Source organism: Mandrillus leucophaeus, unplaced genomic scaffold, assembly GCF_000951045.1.
Source record: "Mandrillus leucophaeus isolate KB7577 unplaced genomic scaffold, Mleu.le_1.0 Scaffold15, whole genome shotgun sequence".
In the NCBI taxonomy this organism is placed as follows: domain Eukaryota; kingdom Metazoa; phylum Chordata; class Mammalia; order Primates; family Cercopithecidae; genus Mandrillus; species Mandrillus leucophaeus.
Genome location: NW_012101476.1, coordinates 2549239 through 2570782, shown reverse-complemented (window position 1 = coordinate 2570782; position 21544 = coordinate 2549239). Strand labels below are relative to the sequence as shown.

The following is a 21544-nucleotide window of genomic DNA, read 5'->3' as shown; positions in this document are numbered from 1 at the left end:
CTGAGGCTCAGAGCGGCAATGTGTCCAAGGCCACCAGAGTCTGAGCTGTGGCCACCCCATGGCAGGGGCTTGGCTGCTCAGGTGCCTGCTCTTCCCTGCTGCTGACAAGCTTTCAGCTCGCCCAGGAGCTCGAGATGGCCCCCGGATCTGTCTTAGCCCATCCAATGTCACAACGACGTGGGTCCTTCCCCGTGGTGCCCTGACCCCTCTGCTTGGCCCCCTTTAAGACACGGCTGATCCCCTAAGCTGCTATCCCTGCTGATACTGAGGTGGGCTTGGGCTTGCTTGGGGAGGTGGGTCATGGGTCAGAGAGCACCTACCAGAAGGGAGGAAGAGGATGGGGTTGGGAGGGTGGTGGGAGAGCCTGCCCCTCAGCGCAGCCCCATCCCTGCTTTTGGCCGGCTCCCTGAGCAGAGCTGAGAGATGGAGGCCTGCTCCATCGCCCGGCTCCTGGGAAACGGGGCTCCTTTCCAGGCAGACAGGGGTGGATGGGAGGTTTTGTGTTGTCACCTCCCAAGCCTGGCTGCCTTCACAGGGCATACATTCAACCCACCCCAAACCCTTTATCCCATGGGATGCTCATTGCTGGGCAGAGCGTCTGCCTCTCCCCGTTTTTCTACAGATGAGACCCAGAGTGGCTGAGTCACTTGCCCAGGTGCGCCAGCAGGCTGGTGGAAGATCCCAGACCAAGAGCCCCAGCCTCCTGGCTCCCAGGCCTAGCCCCACTGTGAGGTTTCTCCTGCTAGGTCCCCAAGGGTCACAGGCTGCGTCTGAGAGGAGATAAGTCGTTAGTATGTGTGGGGCGTGCGGGATGGGCGTGGGCCTAGAGCTGCCACCATGGGGAGGCCCAGGGAGGGGGTCAGCGCAGGCCAGAGGCAGGGCGGCCCGAGGTCGGGCTTCCTTTCTCTAGAGGGCACGATTCCTGGCAGCAGCTCCCACGGGAAATAGGAGAAGTGCCAGCTGTAGAGAATACGGGGTGGGGCAAAGGTGGTGTCTGGGCAGGGCTTCCTGTTGGGTGGGCGGGTGGCCACTCGCCGAGGCCTAGTGACCTGCATGGCTGCGGCCCGGGGCCAGGCCAGAGTTGGGTTTCGCCTCATCCCTGGCTCAGGCCCAGGCCACCCTGAGCCCCATCCTCCAGGCCCGCCCTGGCTTCCTGTCCCACTGGCCCCACCCAGCCCAGGGGAGAGGGAGGGCCGAGGAAGCCTCCTCAGAAGCACCAGTGTTTTCTGTGGGCTGGAGTGTGCAGGCCACGCTGGCCTGCTTAGTGGCCTTTGGCCTCTTACCTCTAGGCCTCCCACCATTCATTTTCCAGTGTGAGGCCTCGACAAAAGTGCCGCTGGGTTTTCTTCCCAGAAGGGCACACTTCAGACACAGCTGAGCAGGGGCCCCTGATCGAATCCCTGCCTTTCCAACTCAGCAGACAGCAGCGTCCCCTGGGAGAAGTCATGCCCGAGAGACCAGGATGAGAGGAAAAGTGAAGCAAGGCCAAGACCAGGCTTCGAATGCAGAACTTCCTGGAGGTCGAGCTCCTGCAGGAGGCATGCCACCCCACGAGGCCACGCAGCCCGACATGAGGACAATGCGATGTTAACCACAGGCACAGCGCCTAGAGGAAGACCCCTTCACCTGACCCTGGCTTGGCATGCCTGAACCTTTGAAGTGTCTGGAGGAGTCCGGGTGGGAAGGGAGCTTGGCCCAAGGGCTGCAGGGCTACCCATGGCCTCCAGGTGAACCCAGCCCATTCCCTGTGGCCTCAGGAACTGGAGGCTTACCTGTCCACAGGCTGGGGGTATGGTGGTAGTGCAGAAGTTGGCAGCCCGACCTAGTGAGGGCAGAGATCTGAACAGAGGCCCTCAGCCCTCTCCAGCCCCCTCTCCTGCCCATTCATGCCCTCTCAGGGCACAGGCTCTGGGAGGCAGCTGCCCCCAAGGCTGCCTGGCCAACAGGGACTCAGAAAGCAAATAGGCCAGAGAGCAAGGAAGACTCTTCCAGCTGGCCGAGGGCCCACCAGGGACAAAAGCCTCTTGGCTTAGTGCTGGGGAGGAACACAGATGGGAGGGGGTGCGGGCCTGCCTGGGGCCTGGCCTTGCTCGAGATTACCCCAGGGACAGGGACAGAGACGGAGACAGGGACAGAGCAGGGATCCAGGTCTCCTGCATGTACCAAAGGCAGGCCAAGGGCCTCCTCATGAAGCGAGCCCACAGCAGTCCCTCCTGGCCCTGGGAGCCCCTGAGTGGTGAGAAGGTGGGTCAGCCCAGCTTAGGCAGGAACTGACTTTAGCCACACCCTGGCCACGAGCACAGGACACTGATGACTTGTCCAGATTACCCCAATCAAACAGGCCCTGGCGGGGCCGTGTAGACCCAGCTTGATGCTTTGCCTGCAGGGAGGAAAGCCCGGGAGGGACTCAATCGGAAACTGCCAAAGGCCTAAAGTCTGTGGCCCTAAGACAAGCAGAGTGGAAGACAGAAGTCAGCGTCAGTCTGGTGGGAGGCCAGCACCCAATGTCCCAGGAGGAGCTACAGGACGGCAGTAGTAAGCCTCACGACCCCAGAGATACGCAAGTTGAGGCTGGGGACGTACAGGCCTAGGCAGCATTCTGGGATGCTGAGCCAGCAGCTTTACAACCACCTCTGCCCAGAATCCACATTCAGTTGTAAGTGGCATGATGGCGGACCTGCGTCACCCTCAGCCCTGGCCACCCAGCTCTACCCCTTTTCTGAACAGGCGTTTCCCAGAACAGCCTGAGCACACGAGCCTGTGGGACTCTTCCAGGTTGAATACCCTAGATCTCATCACAACAGAGACAAGGTCTGATGATGCTCTGCGTGGCCCTGATGCTGGCTCTCTACACCCCCTTGTCTCAGGCACCTGGTGGGCTCTGCCATGGGCCTATCCTGGGGAAGTACGCCTAAGCTTCCTCAGAACCCAGGGAAGCCTGTGGGGTCAGCCATGCCCTGCTCCCTAGCCAAGAGCCAGCTCTCTCCTAGGCCTCACCTGGGCCTGGCCCTGGGCCCACCCTAGAATGTTGCTGGATTCCAGTTCAGCAGTGATCACGCAGGGTGAGGGATGTATCTTTTGTGGAGCGCGGGCCTTGCATAGACTTGAGTGCCAGGAAATGTTTGTCAGAGGAAGGAAGGAGGGAAGAAGCAGAGAGGAGGGAGACAAACAGACACATGAATGCAGGTGGGCTCTCAGAAGCATGGCCCCAAAAAGCCACCACAGCCCTCCTCCTCCAGGCCCCCGGGGACGGTGTCATCTATGCAAGACACAGTATGCAGGATGACAAACCTCGATGAAGGCCCGGGGAGGCCCCACTCTGCAGCTGCCACTTCCCCTGGTGCTCTGCTGCCCATGTGGGCTAGGAGAAGGCCCCCAGGTGTCCAAGCCCAGGGCCTCTGTGTTCTGCCCACATGCACACATTTGCTCTGGAAGCCCAGGCTCTGGCTCACACCTCCCTAGAGGAAGGGGACACTCTCCCTGGCTAGAAACACCTGCTTGGTCCATGAGAGGCTCGGTGTTGCCTCTCACTGCTCTTCCTGAGTTCTGCAACAATGTAGGGGTTGCATCCTCCTGGAATGGCAGTGGGGTGCAAAATGGCCAGCTCATGACAAGATCAACAGAGGTTTTGCAATGAAAGGTGACACTGCCCATCTAATGGGAAGAAAATGTATCACAGAGGTGAGGGTTTGACGAAGGTTCCAGAAGGTCTGTGTTCTGACAACCCCTATCCCTGCCCAGCCCAGGTCCTGGCACACAGTAGCTGCTAATAAATGAGTGGCCTGATGGATGCACGTGGGAGGCCTGGCTTCCACACTCCTGCCACAGACGTCAGGGCTCTGACGCACACTCCAGGGGCCATACACACGGTGCCTGTGCCCATGTGTGCCCCTTTCTCTGGCGAGGACTCTGCCTTTCTAGGCTCCTCCTGGTCAGAAGGTGCCCACCCTCTCCATTTAGGGCTGGGAGGGTTCTCTGTTATCAAGCTCTGTGCCTTTTCTTGACAAGTGGGTTGGGGCGGGGAGGTCAGAGGTCCAGGGAGGGCAGAGGATCAGAGCAAGGCCATTCCCCAGCCCAGGCCTCCCCATACCATATTCTGAGGCCCAAGAGCTCTGGGACCCAGTTCAGGGCTCCCTGATGCCCATGGCGATCCTCACTGCCACCACCCACACCAATGCGGCCTTTCTCCCTGGCTCTGTGTCACGGCCTCCTGGCTGCAGCTGGCCTGAACTGCTTACTTGGACAAATAGGGAGAGAAAGCAGCCACGTGATGGCTAAGGTTTCCTTGACCAGGGACAGGGATACACACACACACACGTACACTACACACACGTACACTACACACATGCACAGCCATTTGTGGGTCAGGTGGTCATGTGGCCCAGGCTCCTGTGTCTCTGAAGGACAAGTGACCGGCTGCCCTTCTTCACTCAGAAGAATGCCCTCCCCCAGCACTTGTTTTCTGCTTCCTGGATGTGCCAGGGGCTTGCTGGGTGGGAAGCCCAGCAGAGTGGGGGAGGAAGCGGGAGCAGAGGGAGGGGGCAGAGCACCCGCCCAGCCCCAGCCCTGCCTCTGTCTGGTGTTTTCCTTCCGCCCTCCCCAGCCAGAGGGCAGATGTCTGCTGGGAAACTGTGGCTGCCCAGCCGTTCTCTGACTACAGGGACAATCCCCACACTCAGGGAGAATCCCAAAGCCCAACGTTGGGGCCACACAGGAGGGAAGCAGAGTCTCAGAGAGAAGTCCCTGTGATCACTGGCAGAGCTGCCAACATGCTGCAGCTGGACCAGTGGTTTTGTAGCTGGAGTCCATGGTATATGATAGCCTTTGGGGCATTTAGGGGGTGAGGGAGGGTAGAAAAAGGGGGTGTCTAGTCCGACTCAGCAGGAGCAGCTCTGCCTTTGGTCTGTTGCTTGGGAAAGGTCTGTGGGCCAGAGTCTTGAGGACTTTTCCAGCACTGGGGATCTGTGCCTCCGCTACTACCCCAGGGTGGCAGGCTTGTCCTCACAGCCTGAGATGGTCCCACTAAGAGGGAAGGAGGCCACATCTCTTGAGAGGCAGAGCTGAGACCCTGCTGCAGGGGAGGAAGGCTGAGGGGTGGAGAGTGGGGAGAGGGAAATGCCAGCTCTATGGGTGTCTGCATCCAGCTCCCACCCTGCCCTGGCCTCAGGCCTGACCCCCAGGACTCCAGAAATTCACTGCAGATGCATCTCAGGAAGGCCACAAAAAATGAAAGGCATAGCCAAGAGTTCCCAAATAAAAGCTAATTCCTGGGCTGGGTGTGGTGGCTCACACCTATAATCCCAGCACGTTGAGAGGCTGGGGCGGGAGAACTGCTTGAGCCCAGGAGTTTGAGACCAGCCTGGACAACACAGTGAGACCTTGTTTCTAACAAAAATTTTAAAAATTAGCCAGGCATGGTGGAATGCAGCTGTAGTCCCAGGTATTGAGAAGGTTGAGTGGGAGGTTCAGCTGAGCCTGGGAGGTCAAGGCTGCAGTGAGCCACTGCACTCCACCCTGGGTGACAGAGCAAGACCCTGTCTCTTAAGAAAGAAAAAGGCTAATTCTGGCTAAGCCCCTCCCTCCACTAAAGCCCTTCACATACGTTATCTCACTGACTCCTCACAATAACTCTATGACTCTGTGTTCTTCACCAATCCCCCACCCCACCGTCTCAGGGCTGCACAGGGCTGGGCAGCCCCCAGCCCAGCACACCTGTCTGTTGCGGGCACTCAGCCCAGAATGCAGCCTAGGGAAGGGCTCTACTGTGGAGGCAGGTAAAATTATCACCCCATTTTACAGACGCAGCACAGAAATCAATGTGAACTAACCTGAAGGTCACACAGTTAACAAGGGGTGGGGTGGGATTTGAACCCGGAGACCCCAACCCTAGACTCTGTGTTGTTCACCAGTCCCCCACCCCACCATCTCAGGGCTGCACAGGGCTCCTCTGGTGGTCCCAGCCCCTAGCCCAGCACACCTCTCAGGCTCTGTCGCGGGCACTCCGGAATGCAGCCTCGGGAAAGGCTCTACCGTGGAGGAGGAGGGAGAGAAGACCTCAGGAGAGGAGGAGCACTGGGATGGAAAGGTGAGCAGAGGAGGCAGGAGAGAGAGTCTTGGCAGTAGAGAAAGATACAGAAAGGGAGGAAGAGTGAGAGGCAAGGCATGAGCAGAATAGAGAGAAGGAAGGAAGATACATAAAGAAGATACAGAGAAGGAAGATAGATACAGAAACAGGGAGGGGGGAAAGAGGGCAAGAAGGAGGGAGGAGGGGAGACAAAGAAGAAAACAGAAGGGGAAGAAGGTGCAGCTGGGCAAGAGGAAGAAAGAAGGAAGGAGGAAAGCAGGAGACAGATGGAGGGATGGCGAGGAGGTGTGAAATGAGCCACCAAGAAGCTGAAGGGGATGAAGAAGCCAGGAGCCACAGAGACAGACACACAGCAGAGAGGAGGTCAGGGCCTTGGAAAACCGAGAGGCAGACGGAAAGCAAGCCCGCCCACCGAACATTGAATACCTAACAGGAGATGACAAATCAAATGGGAATTACTGCGGTAAAAACATAATTAGAAACTTGATTGAAGTTAAACAGAATTTACATAACACTGCAAATTAACTTTACACGGAAACTATTCACTGGGAAGGCAATGAAAAGGCATTTCATTAGTAATCTATATTTAAACAATAGGCACAATGGAGCCTTCTGATGAGGAGCTTGGTGCCTTCCACTGGAGCCGGTGCCAAAGACTGCAGGAAGACCAAGCACAGTGGGTACTCCAGGCAGAAGTGGGCAGGGACCAGGGGGATCCCTGTGCCTGCTTGTGGGGTGGGGTGGGGACACAAACAGGCCAGGTGAGCTTCTGGTGCCAGTTCTGTCCTTAACTTGCTGCGTGGCCCTAGGCAAGTGTCTTACCTTCTCTGGGCCTCAGTTTCCTCACCTGCAAAATGAGGACAGTGGAGAGGCAGTCTATAAGCCTGGATAATCTAAGACAGTCTGGGAGATGGTAGAGGGTTATAAGAGCATGGGTTCTGGAGTCAGACGGACGCCGTTCCTGTCCCTTGTGAGCTATGGCATCATGCAAGAATTTTCCTCTCTAACCTGTTTTACCCATCAGTTCAATGGCGGTAAGTCCAGTCCAGTCCCACCTGATGTCACCAAAGCAGTACAAGGATTTAGGGAGAGAATGGGTAGGGACCGGCTTAAGGAAAAGTAAGTCTAAAGGCATGGGATTACTCGTTCCCTCCACCGGGCACACTAATGAGATTACCCGAAGCCTCCTGCCATGGCCCTGCCACGGAGCCATGCATCATCAGAGCAGCTGCTGCTGCTGTCCTAGTCCTCGATGCAGAGCTGGAGGGACATCTGCCCCTGACTCTTTCCCAAGGGAGAGGAGGTCCACAAGTCCCTGCCTGGCTCCATTCAATTCTCAGCCTGGAAAAGTCTCCTGAACCTCCTCTCACGTCCCAGTCATGTCAGACCGCACTCACTCTGCAGACGTGCTGGACTGTGCTCCTGCGGCTCCTTTGCCTGGACACACGCTTCTCTCCACCCCCACCCCCCAGCCCACATCGCACCTTGCACACCTACCCGGCCTTTGGCCTTGTTCAGGGCAACTATACTGTATGCAGCCGTTCCTGACCAAGCCAAGGCCGTTCTCTCTGCTGGGCACCTGCAGTGCTCACTGTTATGCTGGAAGGTGTGTGGGTTCTTTACCTGTCCCCCCACCACCCCATCTGGACTGCCAGTTCTCAGCGTAGAAACCGTCCACTGTCATCTCTGCACACCCTGACTCCAGCCCTTCTTTTGGCACAACACAGGTCTTAGAAAACCCTGGTTGACCTCAGAGTGGTCAAGGGAGGCTTCCTGGAGAAGGTGGGACTGGAGCTGTATGCTGAAAGGGGAGAGCACCTGACAAGACCCACAACTCTATTGTGGAGGGAGGGGTGACTGGGCCTAGGATCAAACCTCAGCCAGAGCAGAGGGATAGCTCAGAAACTCCTGGGTCTGTTTCCAGGGTCTCAGGGTGCCCTCTCTTGTGAACTGCAGTACAGGGCAGCTGCAGCGCCCCAAGACATACTACTGGTGGGTGGCAAAGCTGGAATTCTAAGTCAGGCTCAGGTTTCTGAGCACCAAAAAGGTACATTCAGGAGCCAAGGGAGAGATGGAGTGGTGGGGAGCTCCTGGAAGGTCGGGAGCACACCTGTTCCTCGGGATCCTACCCAGCCCAGGGCCTGGCCTAGAGGGGGCACTGCTGATGTTTGCAGTAGAGGCTGAGAAAGAGAGAGACAGAGATGGAGAAAGAATGAAGTGATACAACACTGACACGCATGTACATGATTGCCCACCAAAGGCAGAGAGCTCCCTCCCCTAACCGGGAGCAGGCGCTCTGACACACACTCGTGGCCTGGGAAGGTTCACGTCTTTTAGGATAAAAGATCCACATGATGCTCAATAGGGAGCTGCTCGGTGCCTCTCCCCCATGGGCAGCACGTGAGCTGCCACCTGGAGCCCTGTGTTTTTGGACAAGGGGGAGGAGCCCCAGAAAGCAGGAAGGAGGTCCGTAGTGCTAGCTGAAGAAAGTGCGAAAGTGGACAGACATCAGGGCAAGACGCTCAGCTGGGGTCAGGGAGTGCCGGCCAGGGTGACAGGGAGAGCCTGGGCAGGCGCTCGCCCACAGTCCCTAGCTCCCGTGTGGCCAAGTGTGGGCAGTAAGGCGGTGTGGTCTCTCCTCCCTCTCCATCAGCCCTCTCCAAATATGGCTGGTTTACTGAGGCCTCTGAGCCTTTGTGTAGGCTGTTCCCACTGCAGCATACAGAGTCCTTTCCGCGCACTGCCCAGCAGTCTTGCTTGTCCACTCAGAGCCTGCTTTCGGTTCCCCTCCCTGGCTGCACCTTCTCCAGCTCCTCTGCAGACCCCTTCCCCACCCTCACTCCCCAAAGGGCTGGGTGCCCCGTGACTCACACTCAGGCTCCTGACCCTCTCAAGCGCCGCACACTTCTCAAGTGATCTCATCTGCCTCACGACTTGCAACACCATCAATCCACGACAACTCCCAAATTTATATCTCTAGTCCAGGACCTCTCTCTGCCTTTCAGACTCATATATCCAGCTGCCCACTCAATCTTTCCACTTGAACGTCTCAAAGGCATCTCAAATTCAGTGTGTCTGAAACAGAACTCCTCAGCTTCACACAGCCCTCCCCGGCCACTGCCCCTGGCTGAGCAAATAACCACCTCCCTTCTACCACTGGCTCCTGTCCCAAACCCAAGGGCCTTCCTTGACTGTCCCCGTCTTTTTAAATCCTCCACCTCTAATCCACTAACGAGCCTGCCTTCAGCCTTCAATGGCTTCCCACCTCTTCCTCCACTACCCCTTCGTCCCCGTTCCCATCACCTCTACCTGGATGTGGGCAACAGTTTCCCACCTATCTCTCTGTTCCACGCTTGTCCGCCTACACAAGTGGGTCCTCCATGATCTCTCTGACTTCACCTCCTATCCTGACATCCTCCCGGTCACACTGGATGACCTGTATTTCTTTGAACAGGTCAGGTACACCCCTGCAGACTCCCTGGCTGCATTCAGGTATCTGTTTAATGGCCAACTTAACAGAAGCCTTTCTTGGGCCAGGTGGAGTGGCTCACACTTGTAATCCCAGAACTTTGGGAGGCTGAGGCAGGTGGATCACTTAAGTCCAGGAGTTCGAGACCAGTCTGGGCAACATGGCGAAACCCCATCTCTACTAAAAGTACACAAATTAGCCAGGCATGGTGGTATGTGCCCGTCGTCCCAGCTACTCAGGAGGCTGAGGTGGGAGAATCACTTCAGCTTGGGAGGTCGAGGTTACAGTGACAGAGTGAGAGCCTGTCTCAAAAAAAAAAAAAAAAAAAAGAAGACGCTTTCCTTGCCTTGTGAAAGGATACTTTACACTGTAGACTCTGCGCTCCTACCTGGCTAAATCTGTCTTCTTCAAACTTAGCATCACCTGATCCATTCGCTTTTCAGGTATTTACTGTCCAGGCCTCCTCATGAGAGAACGAGTGCCACAAGGGCAGCGAGTTTTGTCTGCTTTATTCCCTGCTATAGCTCCGAAACTTACAGAGTTCCTGACAGACTTTCTCGGTAAACACCTGGGGAATGAATGCATGAGCAAGGCCGCCTCCTCCTCCCCGAATGTCTGCCTGAAGAATCAGCCATGTCCTCCCACCCCCTCCCCTGTGTAGTCATGGTCACCACACAGGCTTTGAGCACTGCCTTATGGAACTCAGTCTGGCTCTGGGATCTGAGTCGGACTCCATTGCACATCACACCCTCTCAGGGCAGGGCTAGATTGGCTCCGTCTTCAAAACCCACCCCTGGGCAACAAAGTGAGACCCTGTTTCCACAAAAATTTAAAAATCAGCTGGGTATGGCGGTGCATGCCTGTGGTCCCAGCTACATCGGAGGCTGAGGTGGGAGAATTGCTTGAGCCTGGAAGGTCAAGGCTGCAGTGAATCATGTTCATGTCGCTGCACCCCAACCTGGGTGACAGAATGAGACCCTGCCTAAAAAAACAAAAACAAAAACAAAAACCCCAACCCCTAATGCAGGCCTGGCCTGGTGTGAGAGTCCATGAATATTTGATGAGTGAATCAAAGAGTAAATAGATGGGGGGATGAACAGCTGAGTGGATGGGGGGGAATGGGTGGGTAAGTAGGTGGATGGAAGGATGGATGGGTGGTGGAGAGATGAATGGGTGGATGAGTGTGGATGGACAAAAAGAAAGAGGGATGGATGGAGAGATGGAGAGGTAAGTGGATGGATGACGGGTGGATGGAGGGATGGGACTCACAGGCACACAATACAGACTAGTGGTTGCTTGGCCTCAAAAGCAGAACTTCTCTTGAGAGGATGAGTACAGTATGGTCAAAGTAAAAGCACAGAAGCTGGAATGGCAAATAGGATGAAGCCAAGTTGCTGTGGCGTGGCCAGAGCTCACCGTGTGATCCCTGGCAGGCACCATTAACTTCCCTGTGCTTTGTTCTCGTGGTCTGAAAATGCAGATAATAATTCTTGCCCAGAGCTGACAGGGAGAACTTTGGAATTGTGAATGCTGCCACAAAGGAGCCCACAGCCACATCCCCAGCGGAGCACATCTCCAGCCAGGTCTGCTCTGGAAAATCCTCTCTTCTCAAGCCCCACATGGCACTGTGGACCTCATGGCCTTAGAATCCCACATCCACAAGGGCTGGGACCCCTGGCTACAGTCCTAGAGTTCCAACTGAGCCAGGCTGCTAAGATGGCTCAACCAAATCAGACATAACTGACTCAGAGACTCCTTGAGAACTGAGGTAAGTGTAGGACCTGAGCCCAGTGCCCCATTTTGGAGACAGACAAACTGACACCCAGAAGCCTTTTCTGGCAGTATGAGCACCACACAGGAGTTAGGGAGAGGCCCTGCAGCCAGGCCCAGGAAAGGCAGGGAAAGCAGCTGAAAACCCTCAGCTCTGGTCCAGCCACAGCACTTCCAGGTTGCTAGCGCTTGCCCCTGGCCAGGCTTAGGTGATGGTACGGTCTGGGCATCGGGGGCTGGTGTTACCTTTCGGGGTATGGCAGCTCAGTGAAAACAGCAGCTCCTCTCCTCACACCCCTAGCAGCATTGGTCTGACACCAATGGGCCTCCTCCTCTTCCTCCTGGGTACACAGCGGGGAGATGGGACGTGTGTGAGAGCAGGCCGGTGTGCAGACAGCCCGTCCACTCCCCTCCCACCTCTGTCCCTGCCGCCGAGCTAATCTCAGTGGCCTCTTGGGTCACTTAAGCACACCCCGGGATGCCTGATTTATCAGAGTTGGCTGTGTCTTCTCCGCCCAGCCGCACTCCAACCAGCAAGCCAATTCCTCCTAGTGGGATTTTGAAAAATATATAAATATAAGTTTTGTTTCTTCCGGGACTGGGGACTTTGTGCTGTCTTTCTCTTCCTAGCAAGAAAAGCAGAACGCCATCACTTTCCTGTGCGGCCCCCAGGCAGGGTGACAGGGAGAAGCTGCCGGGGGTATTTTTAGCCGGGTGTACAAAGCCCTTGCCGTGGCCTCCTCTCTGCGCCGTGCCTGGCTTCGGGGAATTATCTCACACGGCCGGCCGGCAGCCACTTCCAAAGCCACTCTGTGACCCCTGCCTGAATTCTTTCCTCATTATGAATTGCTCACCAGATCCCTGACCAACACTTGGAGCCATTTTATGTGTGTACGCACCTCCTCGGGAAAACCGGCTCACTCCCTCGCCCCTCCTACGAGGTCCAGGGCTGCCTGTTTCGCTTATAACTGGGAGAGGAGGCCCAGATGCAGAGTTTAAAGCAGGAAAGAGCCCTGGTGAGGACTTAGATTGTGCTCCCCCAACTTCAGCTCTTCCCCCACACTCTTTAGGATTCTTGGTCTGAGCTGAGATCTACCTGCATGATGACTTAATTTAATGTTCACCTTCTACTCACTTTTTTTTAAGCTCCAATAAATCTGGCCTTGTCCAAAGCAATCATGCCCTTGAAATAATTGATTTGATAGGCTAGTTATATATTTCTGATACACTTTAATAAATTGTAATTAGTAAAACAAAAATATATGTCCCTTTGGGTAATACCTCATTCTAGAATCTTGCTGTAGATTACCAGAGTTACACGGGCCAAGCTTTGGCAAACTCCCTACTGTCTATCAGCCCTTATGTTGTGCAGAAGGAGAGGGAGAGGCATGGAGGAGGGGCGGGTTGGCTGGTGGAGCCCAAGAACTGGTCAGCATATCAGGCCAAGGAATGTAAGGGGTCAGAGCTATGGTGTGCTGCAGCCTTTAGTACCGTCTCTCTTTCTAGCACTGGGCGAGACCATTTTTGGCCCCACGCTTGAACTAGGCTGGGAGGATCTAGGTGGATGAGCACAAGGCATCTTGGGGATGAGGTGTCCCAAAGGAGGACCAGGCCAAGGCCCAGGGCCCAAAATGGTGTCTTTCCCAGCATTCTCTTTGGCCTCTAGTTCACTCTGCTCCTCCCATCAGGCTCCTTTTGGCTGGAGTGGGGCCACAGGGGCCAGAAGGCGAATCCCCTCTCTAGGTATAGGTAGATCTGGAAGCGCAGAACATGCCCCTGAGCCCTACAACCTGTGCTCTTGCGCTCTGACCCTGTGGGCTCCTGGGGGCCTTGCACTGCCTCTGGGCCTCTGCCTCCTTGTGTGTGCTTTGAGAGGAGGCTGGCAATAGTGGGCACCCAGCAGCACTGGGGCCTCACTGCTGCTCTCTGTCCTCTCCCACTCTGCCCACAGGTTGGAGACCCTGGCTGGGCCCCTGGCCTGGTGCCCGCTGCCTGCCCCTCCCACTGAGAACAGGATGTGGGTGTCAGGAGGTGAAGGAGAGTGTGGGGGTCGGGATGGGGAGTGGCCTCGGGACGGGACTTCCTGAAGCCAGATCGGTTTACCACAGTCAGTTGGGTCCAGGACCGCACAGCTGTGAGTTATAAATGTCCCTGTCAGAGCCTGGGCTGAGAGGCCCTGCTGCCAGCAGAGGCGCCAGGGCCCACAATGCCCATGCTGGGAGCCCCCCCAGCCAAGGGCCCGTCCTCTCGGAGGTCCTCCCTCAGGATCCAGCCCTCATGACCTCTGGGCTCTCCAGCCTCCTCTTGGAGAGAGATGGGTCTAGTACAGCCTTCCACTGCTCACCCCTTGCCCTTCCAGGTGCAAATCTTGTGGTCCCAGTTACCGGGAGAGCTCCCAGAGGGCTGGGACCATTCTGGGTCTGCACCCGGCAGGAACCTGAAGCTTGGCGCACAGCCAGTCACTCAACGACCGCTATAGGGGTGACTGTTCCAACTCACCAGCCTGCTTCCCACGGCCCCACCCGCCACTGCCTGCCCACCAGGGCACACACCGAGGGGGAGTGGGAAGGGAGAGGGGCCCGGCCTGCCACACCTGGTCCGTGGTGAGTGGGGGCAGCAGGGCTGGTCACCAAGTCTCTGGGCACAGGGTTCTGTGTCCTGCATATTCAGGGAAGACTCCTTCAGAGACCTTCCGTGAGGGACCCATTTTCCTTTGTCTGCCCCCTCAGGGCTCCCTCCATCTGGGGTGTGAAGTGTAGACCACAGCTCAGAGGCCAGCCTGCACATAACACCGCTGTCCACAGGGTGAGAAGACAGGTCCCTGGGACCCCAAGGCTGGGCCATCCTGCGAGGGCCACCGAGGTGGGCAGCACAGGGCTGGGCCACAGAAATACAATCACAGTAACAGAAACAATCAGGAATGGCTCAGGCTGCAGGGCCTGAGGCTTATACAATTTTGGAGGCCCTGTTTTAAAAATGATTTCAAATTACAAATATATATTTAGAATCAGAAAAGAAATCACAACAAATTTCTAGAATCTTAGGAATTCACGCCCCTTTCTCATGAGGCCCGTTTTAACAGTTTACCAGAAATACTTACATAGAAATGTTTCTGTTTGCAAACTGCTGCCCCTCCCACCTAGAACACTCTATAGCTCCCAGCAATTCCCAGGCTTCACCAAGGCTGTGCACAGGAGAGGCCAGGATGCCACATCTTCATGTGCTTCCCTGTAAGCCTCCCTCTAACTATAATAAGAGTGATGAAATGGATAGTGATATTTAACCTTTAGCTGTACTGTTCTAAGCACTTTATGTAAATTAATCCATTTAATCTTACCACAACCTATGAGGTAGGTATTGTACCCATTTTTAACAGATGAGGAAACAGAGAGGTTAAGAAACCAGTCCAAGGTCACACAACCAAGATGTGAAGCCAGACAGCCTGGCACGGATGCCATTGCCAGCCCTTCACTACTTCTCTCCACCTCCCTCAAGAGGCCAGAAGGGTCTCCTTCCCCGAGAGGCTTCAACAGCAGCAGCAACCTAGGGCTGACACTGAGTAGGCCCCCTTCTGATGAAATCATGCATTCATTCTACACAGACGCACTGAGCACTCAGCACGCCCCAACATCTCGGCAGGAAACAGAAGCCTCCTGCTTACCTCACTCTGCTCAAGGCAGGGCTGGGATCCTCCCCACGGGCAGAAGTGGGCACCCTCTTGACTTCCTGGGACAGGCTGGGGAAGCCTAGAGAAGGGCTGGGCTTGCCCCAAGGAGACCCTGGAGGGTGTGGAGAGGGGGAAGGTTTGCCAAGGGTCACATGGCCTGTTGTCCAGTTCTCTCATTTTACAGATAAGAAAAGGTGGCCTGGAGAGGAGTGACTTCCTGAGGGTCCTCTGAGAGTGGTGACCCTATATGAGTTCTGAGACTATCCTTCTGGAGGGGCGGGGCAGGTCCTGGAGGGCTGGGGTGGCCAAGGCTAGGCCTGGGGGAGGAGGCAGGTGCCTTTTGGCCCCTAGGAGCAGTGCCTTTGTCTTCTCTCTTTGTTTTCCATCTGCCCTCAGCCCCAGTGGCCTTCCAGGCTTCCCCTGATTGTGTACAGGGTGATAAAGGGGCTGATGAGCGGGAGATCTCTGGCGGCACAGACACAGCGGCGGCCGAGGGGGCCCCTGGAACTGGGCTCACTGCCGGCTGTACTGAGTCTTTCTCTGACGGACACTTTGCACATGACTCTCAGAACGCTTTCAGCACAACCGTCTCCATCTTACAGAGGAGGAGACTGAAGCTCCGGGAGGCAGCAGCCAGGCCTGGAACCCTGGTCCTTGGACCCCAAAGCCTTGGGGATCTCCAATGGGCCACACTGACCCTGACCCTTAGCTCTCTGGCCACCCAGACAACACCTGGTCTTGTCAAAGCTGTTATCCCTTTAACTTGGGAACTGGGCATTTTCAGATTGGCCAGGAAGAAAGAGAGCAGGGGCCAGTAAGTGTCTCACCTTGCAATGTCAGGGAAAACAGGTGCACCGCATGCCCACGTGAAATGACACACTCGCAACTGGTGGCTTGGTGGGAAATGGGGTAGCGTCCAACCTCCTGGCCTCCCTCAACAGAGTCCCAGTGAAACTACCTCTGGGGGGGACAAAGGACTGCTCTCTTGTGGGCTACTTCTGACCAACTGCAGGGCTGGGAAGAGAAGGGCACAATATTAGGGCACTTTCTGCCCAGTCATGGGATGGGGCAGTGGTGGCTGCAGACCTGGCCCACCCTGTCCCAAGTCACTGCTGACCCTGACCTCAACTGCCTGGCCTTCTGACCTGGTCTTCTCAGACCCTCCTCAAGTTATCAAATAACCCACCCTCAGTTATTAGGTACTGTAAGCCGTGTCCATGTTCCATCTTAATTCTTTATGTACTTAAAAATGTATTGACCAGGTGCAGTGGCTCATGCCTGTAATCCTAGCACTTTGGGAGGCCAAGGCGGGCAGATCACCTGAGGTCAGGAGTTCGAGACCAGCCTGACTAACATGGTGAAACCACTTCTCTATTAAAAATACAAAATTAGCTGGCTGTGGTGGTGCATGCCTGTCACACCACCTATTCAGGAGGCTGAGACAGGAAAATCACTTGAACCTGGGAGGTGGAGGTTGCAGTGAGCCAAGATAGCACCAGCCTGGGCAACAAGAGCGAAACTCCATCTCAAAAACAAAAACAAACAAACAAACAAAACAGTATTTAACTATTTAAATAACTTTAAACCAATTACTTTTCTTTTTTACTTAGCCTCATCAAAAGCACTATGATCTGTGAAATCATGGGTTTGATGTACTAATTATTTTTTTTTCCTTAGTTACGTGAAGATACACACATAATGTTAAAATTTGAAATTCACATGTGTCCGGATAGCCCACAGAGTGCAAGGACAGTCCCGGGGAAGTCTCGATCCAGGCTGGGAGAAAGCCTTGCTAAGTGTGGTCAGGGTGCCGTGGAGCAGAGCCCAGGGCTGCCCAGGGCTTCCCAGGGAAGTAGAAGGAGGTGGAGGTTTTCAGAAGGGTACACAGAGGGTTCAGTTTGGGCCATGGGCTAAGTGCCCGTTTCCTCCGCATGGGTTGGAGTTTGGTCCTCATGGTTCTTCAGCAGCAGATGCAGCCACCTCCCTGCAAATTCCTCCTGACAATAGTACACTACAGTGGGATGGACAATCGAGTCCAGTCTAGAATAGTAGTCTGACTCTGTCCCTGGTCACTGTTTTGCTGGGAGGTGCTAGGCCTCTCTCGGTCTCAGTTTCTCCATCTATACGGAAGCAGTGAGTGAGCCAGAGGTTCCTCCCAGCTTCACCAATCAGACTGCAGCACCTTCCAGCTACCCTGCCCCAAGCCCCAGTGGCGTATGGTGCTCCTGGTGACCCTGGGCTTCATATAGGCCCTTGAACCCCCCAGGTGGGTCTCCCTTGACTCCTTCCTCCCATATCTGATCAGGGGCCTCAAGTGGTGTCTGGGGTGCAAATGGGAGACAGGGCCATTCTGTGTGACAGCTATAAAATCCGATAATCAGCTAATCACCAGCAAATTAGCATCCCATCTTTACATAGAACAAATATAGTATTTACGTAAAAGTTGTTAGGAGTTTCTCTCTTTTTAATTAGCAGAAATAAATGCAAAATGAATGGTAATTAGGCAGCTGATGGATTCGGTAGTACAATTATGCCTGTGGCAGTGCCCCAGTCCTTAAACACTGCATGCTCCGAGGAATCAGAGGAGCCTATTTATATGATTTATTTATAAAACAAAGTTAACAGGAACAGAGGGGCGAGGTCTGGGCACTGCTGGAGGAGGGGTCTTGGCTGTAGAGGCAAGGCCCTGGGAAGAGAGGGAGCTTCAGTGCCCAAGGAATATGGGGAGGAGGTTGCTTAGTGTTGAGCTATGAAAATGCACTACCAAGGCCCCCATGTGTCTATTTCAGGCCAGGCATGCGTTGCTGGGAATGGCCTCCCTGGCAGGAAGCAGGCTAGGGCGGTGTGAGGGGCTGGGAGCAGCTGTTTTTATACTCTTGTCTCTTTCTCTTCCCTGGTCCCTACTTCTCTCTGCTTTGCTGGCCCTATACTTTCACTGAGCACTTCTCTGTACCCCTGAGGTGCAGATGGAAGGGAATATTCTTCCTTTCCTCCCTGAACTCGGGAGAAACCAGATCCAGGAATAATGGAGGCCAACACAGTGGGAATAATTTCCAGACCAGCAGAGCACCCAATGCTGTGAGAGTACACAGGCAGGAGCCCAGAGGAAGCAGTCCCCAGGAAGAGGCACAAATTGGGTTTTGAAGGATGCACAGGAGTTTACTGAGAAGGTGGGAAGTAGCCAAAGGACCTGCATGTGAAAAGGCAGGGAGGCCGGAAACAGCATCATGTGACTGCAGGAAAAGAGTGTACCGGAGGTGGGCGCTGGAGAAGGAAGCAGGGTCTTGGATGCCATTCTAAGGGCTTGGACGTTATGCTAGAAGCTGTGGAAAGGTCTGAATCAAGGAAGTGGACAGCCTCTTTCCACCAACAGTTCTTGTCTTAGCTTCCCCTCCCCCACCCCAGAGCCAGCGAGGGGGCCAGGTCGACAGGCCATTAAGAGGCAGCTGGTCCAGCTCATCGGAGCAGGAGGCTAACCTGATTACAGGGACAGGAGGTCTGTCTGCGTGGGAGGGAAGGAGGAAGGGAGAAAAAAGGGAAGTGGGGCCTGCTGAGCCACCCCTGGGTGTCCGAGGTGAGGGGCCTGTCTTCCCTAGAACATGGTCCCTGGCCCTGCCCCCACCCCACTGCCTTACCAAGCCTGAGGGAGGGGAGAGAGCACTGTCTGTGGGGCCTCATCGCCTTCTTCCAGACCCAAACTCCAGCTCACCACTGCTTTGTGCTGTGACCTTGAAGAGCCATTTCCAATTCTGGGCCACACATTCTAGTCTCCAAAACAAAGGCTTGAATTAGAATAGGGGAGGAGGCAGCAGATTTGGCCCCCAGTCCCATCCCATGTAGTATACTTTTACGGGCATGGGTTGTCCAAACTTTTAGGAATTTAGGTGGGGCAGGCACTCTCCAGAATGCCACAGTCCTTGCTGCTCCCTCCTGCCTCACTCCAGCCCAACACACAGGCTTGTGTGGTATGCTGCAGGCAGCAGCTGAGTGGAGACACCTGCACGAGGACCTGGGCTCACACAGAAAGCTGGGTCAAAAAGGCTGGTGATGAGAGTAGTTTCCCTGCCATGTATTACCCTTGTGGGAGGAGACACGGGAGCCGCTGCTGCATTCAAGACTTGGAGTGGACAAGCAGCCCTTCCGTCTCTCCAGTGACTACCCTGCCTCAGTCTGCCGGCCTCTAAATGGGAACAATATTACCTGCCCACCCAAACCCCGAGGTCATAAGAAAGCTCAGAGAAGCCCGTGCACGTGGCAGTGATCTGAAAGTCAAAGCCCTGGGTAGTGGTTTAACCGTGACTTTGAACACTGCAGGTTCTGAAGGATTTCACAAAGGGAAGTTTTGCACTCCCCAGCGCAGACAGCTCTCAAACCTCCGGAGCCTCCCTTTAAAACAGCAGTGCTCAAAGGTCTTTCAGCAGCCCCAGCAAGGTCTAGAAATGGTGTCTGAGCTGCTATCTGCCATCACTCTCAGGAACGCGCTCTGAACTTGTAAGGGAAGACAAAGATCACACCGCACTACTTCTCTGCTCTGTAAGTTGCGCTCCTGCCTTTGGCCAAAATCAATACAAATCTCCACTATGATTGTTCCACCAGAATAGGGCCGGGCCCTTGCGATGACATTCCCGCCCTGGCCGGCACGGAAGATCTCCCTTTATCACACGACTTCAGCCCCAACTCAGGGGGCAGTGGAGTATGGGGTGGGGGTGGGGTCCTGAATGAGGGGGACAGCACAGGGGAGAAGCAGAAGGGGCCATGCAGAGCTGCTCTAAGTGCCTCTCCAAAGACAAGCCTGGTGCTATTCATCAACTGGTTTTCAGGGCTGTGAGAAATCAATGGGATTTGTGCTGCAAACTCATCATTAGGACAGGAAAAACTCTGCAATGGAATTGATTTGTTTAAATATAATAACACAATTTAACAGAGAACTGTGGGGGTGGGGAAGGGACCGAGGCAAACAAAACAGGCAAGACAGCTCAGAGAACAGGGAGATGAACTCCCTGAGAAACCTTCCGGTGTGGCTGCTGAGCCCCAGTGCCACCCCCACCTGTCCCCAAGCCCCTGCCACTGAGGAAGCCAGAGTGGGCATGTGCTGTTCCCCTGCACAAAGCAGCTCAGGACTGGTCTCAGAAATGTCCTCAATGGGCTGTGGATGGGCCCAGAGGCCTGGCTGGTCATTGCTGCATTGTTCTTGGAGATGACTTTGCTTGGTGAATATCAGTTCAACCCAACAAATTCTTATTAGGCATCCACTGTGGTCCAAGCACCTGTGCAGGGCTGTAGGGGACATGGGAAGAACTCCTGGCCATAGCCTGAAGGCATTCCATGGTGATGGGGTGGATTAGGTCAGAATGCGAGGCTAGGGCAGGCTGGCTTCCTGAGGTCTCAGGAGATGTCAGGCAGGGGTACGGTGGGATGCCAGGGCAGGAGGAAGACAAAGAGAGAACAGTCCGGGCAAAAATGCAAGGACTCTTCAAAGAACTAAGAAGGCCCTATTTGGAAGACAGTGCTCATTTCATAGATATTGTACCTGCCTGATGATGACTGATGGGAGCTCACTTTATTGACCCTTAAAATGTTCTGGGGCCCTGCGAACACTTTATAAGTGTCACTTCATTGAATCACCACTATCCTGTGAAGGAGGGAACATTAATACCCACATTTCACAAATGATGTCATTGAAGCACCGAGAGGTTAAGTGACTGCCCAAGGTCACACGGTTAGTCAGTGACGGAGCCAGAATCGGACCCTCATATTATGACCCCAGCGCCTATGCACCAACCATGACGCTTTTCTGCCATCACCGGACTTTGGCCGATGTGCTGGGGAGACAGATAACTCCTGCCCTCTGGGAGCTGGGGCATGAGATCCACTGGGCAACTGCATGGCGGCAGCTCAAGGGGGAGTCTGAAGAGGGCACGGAGGGGGCACTGCATCCATTTGGCACCTGGCTGCAGCTCTGCTGCAGGCTCAGCCCTGCATACTGGGTAGCATTGGAGTGTTGACTGGACAGCGCTCGGCCTGGCACTCAGGGTGTCCCCAGACCCTTCACATGACCTTGGGGTCGGAGGGTGGAGGGCAGGCTGGTATCAGAGAAGGCCTGGGTAGCTCTGGGCAGTCTTTCTGAGCTCAGGAAGGGCCTTAATGTCAGCCTCAAAATTCTGACTTCATGCATGGTGATGGGGGAAGCCAGAGACAGCTGGGAAGGGCTCAGGGATTCAGAAGCAGGAAGATGGTCCCCAGCAGGGCTGGGATGGTGAGAGGGTCACAGATCCAGAGACGGCGAAGGGGGCCTAATCGACTGCTGGAGGTGGGGGTCAGGGAAAGTGAGGTGTCAAGGATGACCCAGACTTCTCCCCGCAGCCCTCTGGGGGCTTGGAGGCCCAGCTTTGCTGAGCCAGCAGCTGCCTGCATCAATATGAATTGACCCAGAGCCCAGGGAGCACTGCACCCCTCCCCCAGGAAGCCCTGACTTGGGGGAGGGTAATGCAGGCCAGCAGGCCACCACCAACTCCGCCCTGTCCGCCTGCTGACCTTTCTCTTTTGTCAGCAG

The 21544-nt window shown here is 55.2% G+C and overlaps 1 protein-coding gene across 1 annotated transcript in view; it reads right to left on the bottom strand.

The window, feature by feature from the left end:
- ZMIZ1 (zinc finger, MIZ-type containing 1) overlaps positions 1-21544 on the bottom strand; it is a 193652-nt gene that overhangs the window by 162259 nt on the left and 9849 nt on the right. Inside the window, exon 2 of the mRNA XM_011974887.1 lies at positions 11571-11665. The gene's annotated coding sequence lies outside the window, so the exon portion shown is untranslated. The remainder of the gene's footprint in view (positions 1-11570; positions 11666-21544) is intronic.